The sequence below is a fragment of the Ranitomeya imitator genome, chromosome 6 (assembly GCF_032444005.1).
Source record: "Ranitomeya imitator isolate aRanImi1 chromosome 6, aRanImi1.pri, whole genome shotgun sequence".
Lineage (NCBI taxonomy): Eukaryota > Metazoa > Chordata > Amphibia > Anura > Dendrobatidae > Ranitomeya > Ranitomeya imitator.
Window position 1 is genome coordinate 345,706,711 of NC_091287.1, and position 7,500 is coordinate 345,714,210.

The following is a 7,500-nucleotide window of genomic DNA, read 5'->3' on the forward strand; positions in this document are numbered from 1 at the left end:
TGCCAGGGAGGGGGTTGGCTCTGCTGTGGGTGGTGGAGGAGATGGGAGGGAAGCCAGGTTAGGAAAGTGCAGCACTTGTACATGTGTCGCCCTCCCTCTCCCTCACGTGTCCTACTCATGATGCTGAAGTTGATTTCTTATTCAGCAGTTCCTTATTAGCAAAAAAATATTTATTCAGCAAAAGTGATCATAATAAAAAAATCAACTAAGCAACTTGTCCGGAGGTGACAAGAATTGAACACAGCTTTAAATACCACGGGCACAAAATGGGCATCAAAGTTGGTTTGTTTAATGGGTTAAATGACTTTGAGCCACTAATCTCACTCTGAATTCACACAGGAAGGGACATCCTTCTTAAAATTCAGTTCACTCCTGGCTGGCTGAATGCGTTCTGGGCATAAAAGCTGGCATCAAAGTGGGCAAATGACCACTTTTCACTGATTTGAATAGGTAATCTGTGTTTTTAAAGGATTAAAAGATTTTATGCCACAAATCTAACACTGCATTTCATACAGATAGGAAAGTCACACATCAGACTGATTTTACTCTACACTCACCCAAATGGGTTCTGGGCAAAAAAGCTGGCATCAAAGTGGGCACGCATCCACCTTTTTTTATGTTTTGAATAGGTTAGTGGTGGGTTAAAAGGGCTAAATGGCCTTGGGCTACTGATCGTCTACTGCCAACACACAGATGGTGACGCCACAAATCAAATTCAATTCAGTCCAGGCTGGTCCAAATGGGTTCTGGGCATACAAACTTAAATCATAGTGGGCAGACAGTCCTTTTTTCCTGATATGAACAAGTAACTGGATTAGTGAAAGGGATAAATTACTTTGAGCTACTGATCTCACAGTGCCAATACTCAGAAAAGGATACCTTGCATCAAAATCAATTTATTCCAGGCCGACCCAAAAAGGTTCTCCTGGATATGAAAGCTGGCATTGAAGTGTTCAGACACCCATTTTTCACTGATTTGAATAAATGTATTTTTAAAGGGTTAAATGACCTTGGACAACTGATATAAATTCTATTAATTTGTAATCAAGGAAGGCAAGTGACCACGATTTCCTAATTTGGATTAGTAACTGCTGTATTCATATGGTGGCCCAATTCATTCTAGGCCTGCCCAGATTGTTCTCCATTTTTATACCAGCCAGATCCCATTTGTGCCATTCCCTAGTCAACTGAATCCGATGCCTGGCATCACTACCAGTGTGAGATCAGTGGCCTAAAATTTATTTAACCCTTTTAAGACACCACTTACACAAATCATATAATTTGCTTGCTTTAATGGCCATGGCCTATTTTGGCCGGTTGGAAGTGACCTGAAATTGTTGGAGGGAATCCCTCTCTGTGTGTTTGAGTGTGAAATTATTGGTCCACAGTAATTTTACCCATTAAAAATACCCTTATGTACCTCGTTGATGACCATTTGTGTGCCAGCAGCATCTGTAGCTGTATTCGTAGCGGCTGTCAGGTGTATTCATTTCAGGGCGCCTCGCTGCATTATTTCTTACTATGATAACTTTTGCTCATTATTAAACCTATATAACAAAAAACAAGGAATTTTTGTGAATAAGAAAGTGGACAAATATGGAACCAACTTCCACATCGTGTCTTATTAAGACTGAGTGTTAGAGGATTTCTTAGCCAGCAGCATCTCATACACTCTGCTCCCCACCTTGGCACGTAGCCTACCCCTACTCATTGTACTGGCACTGCCTGCTGCTGCCACCCTTCTAATTCCTAGTGTTATTCAGTGCAGTGTCCACTACTTCAGTAGCTGCTAAACATCACCTCCCCCGGTCCCTGATCAGCACCATTGTCCACTACTGCTCACCCTCAGTAATCAGCACCGCTACTTACTACTGCTTGTCCCAACTGCTTATGCTCAACACCAGTGTCCTCTGCTGCTCATCCCCAGTCCTTGATAAGCACCACTGTACACTAATGCTCATCCTTATTCACTGATCAGCAATAATGTCCTCTACTGCTCATCACCAGTCCTTACTAGCACCACAGTACATTACTGCCTCCTTGACTAGCACCACAGTACATTACTGCCTGTCCGAAGTCTTTGATCAGCAACACGGTACATTACTGCCTGTGCCCAGTCCTTGATCAACAACAGGGCACCTTACTGCCTGTCCTCAGTTCTTGATCAACACCATGGTACATTATTGCCTGTCCCCAGTCCTTAATCAACACCATGGTACATTACTGCCTGTCCCCAGTCCTTTTTCAGCACCACGGTACATTACTGCCTGTCCCAAGTCCTTGATCAGCACCACGGTACATTACTGCCTGTCCCAAGTCCTTGATCAGCACCATTGTACATTACTGCCTGTAGCCAGTCCTTGATCAGCACCATTGTACATTACAGCCTGCCCCCAGTCCTTGATCAGCACCAGGGTACATTACAGCCTGTTCCAAGTCCTTCATCAACACCACGGTATATATCTACCTTTCTCTATTCCTTCATCCGCACCACAGCACAGTACATTACTCCATGTCCCAAGTCCTTGGTCAGCACCATGGCACATTACTTCCTTTCTCCAGTCCTTGATTAGCACAATGGTACATTACTGCCTGTCCCCAGTCCTTGATCAGCACCACGTTACATTACTGCCTGTCGCCAGTCCTTGATCAGCACCATGGTACATTACTGCCTATCCCCAGTCCTTGATAAGCGCCGCGGTACATTAGTTCTTGTGCTCAGTCCTTGATCAGCACCACAGTACATTACAGCCTGTCCCAAGTCCTTGATCAGCACCACGGTACCTTACTGTCTGTTCCCAGTCCTTGATCAACACCATGGTACATTACTGCCTGTAGCAAGTCCTTGATCACTAACACGGTACATTACTGCCTATCCCCAGTCCGTGATCAACACCACTGTACATTACTGCCTGTCCCCAGTGCTTTATCAGCACCACGGTGCATTACTGCCTGTCCAAAGTCCTTGATCAGCATCACGGTACATTACTGCCTGTCCCAAGTCCTTGATCAGCACCTTGGTACATTATTGTCTGTCCCTAGTCCTTGATCAGCACCACTGTACATTACCGCCTGTAGCCAGTCCTTGATCACCACCAAGGTACATTAATGCCTGTCCCCAGTCTTTGATTAGCACTATGATACATCACTGCCTGTCCCTAATCCTTGATGACCGCCATGGTACATTAATGCCATTCTCCACTCTTTGATCAGCACCACGGTACATCACTGCCTGTCCCCAGTCCTTTATCAGCACCACGGTACATCACAGCCTGTCCCCAGTCCTTTATCAGCACCACGGTACATCACTGCCTGTCCCCAGTCCTTTATCAGCACCACGGTACATTACTGCCTGTCCCCAGTCCTTTATCAGCACCACGGTACATTACTGCCTGTCGCCAGTTGTTTATCAGCACCACGGTGCATTACTGCCTGTCCCCAGTCCTTTATCAGCACCACGGTACATTACTGCCTGTCGCCAGTCCTTTATCAGCACCACGGTGCATTACTGCCTGTCCCAAGTCCTTGATCAGCACCACAGTACATTACTGCCTGTTCCAAGTCCTTGATCAGCACCATGGTACATTACTGCCTATCCCCAGTCCTTGATCAGCACCACAGTACATTACTGCCTTTCCCCAGTCCTTCATCAGCAACACGGTACATTACTGCCTTTCTCCAGTCCTTGATCAGCACCACGGTACATTACTGCCTTTCCCAGTCCTTGATCAGCACCCTGGCACATGACTGCCTTTCTCCAGTCCTTTATCTGCACCACAGTTCATTATTGCCTGTCCCCAGTCCTTGATCAGCACCATGATACATTACTGCCTTTCTCCAGTCCTTGATCAGCACCACAGTACATTACTGCCTGCCCCCAGTCCTTGATCAGCACCATGGTACATTACTGCCTATCCCCAGTCCTTGTTAAGCGCCGCGGTACATTAGTTCCTGTGCTCAGTCCTTGATCAGCACCACAGTACATTACAGCCTGTCCCAAGTCCTTGATCAGCACCACGGTACCTTACTGTCTGTTCCCAGTCCTTGATCAACACCATGGTACATTACTGCCTGTAGCAAGTCCTTGATCACTAACACGGTACATTACTGCCTATCCCCAGTCCGTGATCAACACCACTGTACATTACTGCCTGTCCCCAGTCCTTTATCAGCACCACGGTGCATTACTGCCTGTCCAAAGTCCTTGATCAGCATCACGGTACATTACTGCCTGTCCCAAGTCCTTGATCAGCACCTTGGTACATTATTGTCTGTCCCTAGTCCTTGATCAGCACCACTGTACATTACCGCCTGTAGCCAGTCCTTGATCACCACCAAGGTACATTAATGCCTGTCCCCATTCTTTGATTAGCACTATGATACATCACTGCCTGTCCCTAATCCTTGATGACCGCCATGGTACATTAATGCCATTCTCCACTCTTTGATCAGCACCACGGTACATCACTGCCTGTCCCCAGTCCTTTATCAGCACCACGGTACATCACAGCCTGTCCCCAGTCCATTATCAGCACCACAGTACATCACTGCCTGTCCCCAGTCCTTTATCAGCACCACGGTACATTACTGCCTGTCCCCAGTCCTTTATCAGCACCACGGTACATTACTGCCTGTCGCCAGTTGTTTATCAGCACCACGGTGCATTACTGCCTGTCCCCAGTCCTTTATCAGCACCACGGTACATTACTGCCTGTCGCCAGTCCTTTATCAGCACCACGGTGCATTACTGCCTGTCCCAAGTCCTTGATCAGCACCACAGTACATTACTGCCTGTTCCAAGTCCTTGATCAGCACCATGGTACATTACTGCCTATCCCCAGTCCTTGATCAGCACCACAGTACATTACTGCCTTTCCCCAGTCCTTCATCAGCAACACGGTACATTACTGCCTTTCTCCAGTCCTTGATCAGCACCACGGTACATTACTGCCTTTCCCAGTCCTTGATCAGCACCCTGGCACATGACTGCCTTTCTCCAGTCCTTTATCTGCACCACAGTTCATTATTGCCTGTCCCCAGTCCTTGATCAGCACCATGATACATTACTGCCTTTCTCCAGTCCTTGATCAGCACCACAGTACATTACTGCCTGCCCCCAGTCCTTGATCAGCACCACGGTACATTACTGCCTATCCCCAGTCTTGATCAGCACCGCAGTAAATTACTGCCTGTCCCAAGTCCTTGATCAGCACCACGGTACATTACTGCCTATCCCCAGTCCTTGATCAGCACTTGTGTCCATTCCTTTTCTATCCAGCCTCTGCTCAGCACCATTATCTATAGTGTTGCTTCTCTCCAGTCCCTTCTCAGCACCAATAACTTTTGCTCTTATCCATCTTCGGTCACTGCTCATTGTGCACTGTGTCCTCTGCAATTGTTACTGGAAGTTGAAATTATTCACCACTATAAATGTATCAGCAGTGATCAACTACTGTACAGGACAGCTCCTCAACTAGCACTAGCAAGTGAAATTGACAATTACTTATACATGGGACTGCTGCTTAGTGAAAAATTAAATACATGCACACAGAGCAACAAAACTTTTTAAATTGAATATGCATTGGACAACTCCTTAAATAACAATTCATCTCATATACACATACATATACACATACATATACTGTACATAACAACCAAACCTTCCAAATTGCAGGATTATGTACTATTTGTAATTATATCAGGTTAACAACTACTTAGCATATATACTATGGCAAAAATTAAGAGACCACTGCAAAATGTTCAGTTTGTCTGATTTTTCTCTTTATAGGTATATTTTTGAGTAAAATGTAAATTGTTCTTTTATTCTATAAACTACTGACAACATGTCTCCGAAGTGCCAAGCAAAAAAAATTGTATTTATTTTCTGAAAATAAGAAATGGTAAAAATAATAAAAATATGCAGTGCTTGCAGACCTCAAATAATGCAAAAAACAAGTTCATAATCATTTAGAAACAACAATACTAATGTTTTAACTGAGGAACAGTTCACAAATCAATATTTTGTGGAATAAGCATGACTTTTAAAGGGAACCTGTCACCCCGTTTTTTCAGTAGGAGATAAAAATACCGTTAAATAGGGCCTGAGCTGTGCTTTACAATAGGGTATTTTTTGTCCCCTGATTCCCTACCTATGCTGCCGAAATACCTTACAAAAGTGGCCTTTTTCGCCTGTCAATCAGGCTGGTCAGGTCAGATGGGCGTGGTCACAGCGCTGTTTCTCCCCCACATCTTGCTTATGTTCCCGTTGGTGGCGTAGTGCTTCTCGCATGCGCAAGTGCCGAATGCACTGCGCAGCTGTAGAAAAAGAGCGCGCTCGCCGCTATTCAGCGGTTTCTCGGTGGGCGCGGCCATCTTCCTGAGGCCGCGCGTGCGCAGATGGAGTCTCCTGCTTCCCGGGGCATCAGGAAAATGGCCGCGGGTTGCCACACGTGCGCAGATGGTCAATCAAGGTGTGGATGAAGGACCACCACATCAAATCCCTGTCATGGCCAGCCCAATCTCCAGACCTGAACCCCATTGAAAACCTTTGGAAGTAATCAAGAGGAAGGAAGGTCCTAGGGTAGCCTAGCCAGTCTCCAGACCTGAGCCCAATAGAACATCTTTGGTGGGAACTGAAAATCAATGTTGCCCAGCGACAACTCTGAAACCTGAAAGATCTGGAGAAGATCTGTACGGAGGAGTGGAACAAAATCCCTGCTGCAGTGTGTGCAAACTTGGTCAAGAACTACAAGAAATGTCTGACCTCTTGCAAACAAAGGTTTCTGTAACAAATATTAAGTCCTGTTTTTCTATTGTATCAAATACTTATTTCATGTAATACAATGCTAATTAATTATGTAAAAATCATAAAATGCGATTTTCTCTTTTTTTATTTTTAGATTCTGTCTCTCACAGTTGAAGTGCACCTTCGATAAAAATTACAGACCTCTCCATTCTTTGAAGGTTGAAAAACTTGCAAAAGTGGCAGTGTGTCAAATACTTATTTTCCCCATTGTCCCTGTTGAGTAGCCTTTGGCCAGACTTTATGATAAATATTCTATCAGTTTTGGTTGCCTTGTGGAATATGAGGAATTGTTGTTGTCCCCTGTATTAGATACCCACTAAGTTATTATTAGTAGAGAATTACTTATAATGGTGCATACAAATATGGCTAAATATTATAAGGGCATATTTGGAATGTTGTTATTACTGTTTCAATAACATAATTTTATTTGTATACAGTAACATCATGTCTCTTTTATAGTGGATATATCGCCAGATTTCACAATATAAATGGCATGCTATAATAAATAGGTAACTTTGGCCTTATGACGCTGGTTTGCTTACTTTGAAAATCCATATCAGAATGGCTATTTCCATTGTGAACGTTTCCATGTCTGATATTAAAATAAAAGACTCACATTTGAAAGTGCAATATTTTTATAGAGATTGTACCAAGTTACTGAGTTATCTTTTGTTGATGGGACTGGCAGTGGATAC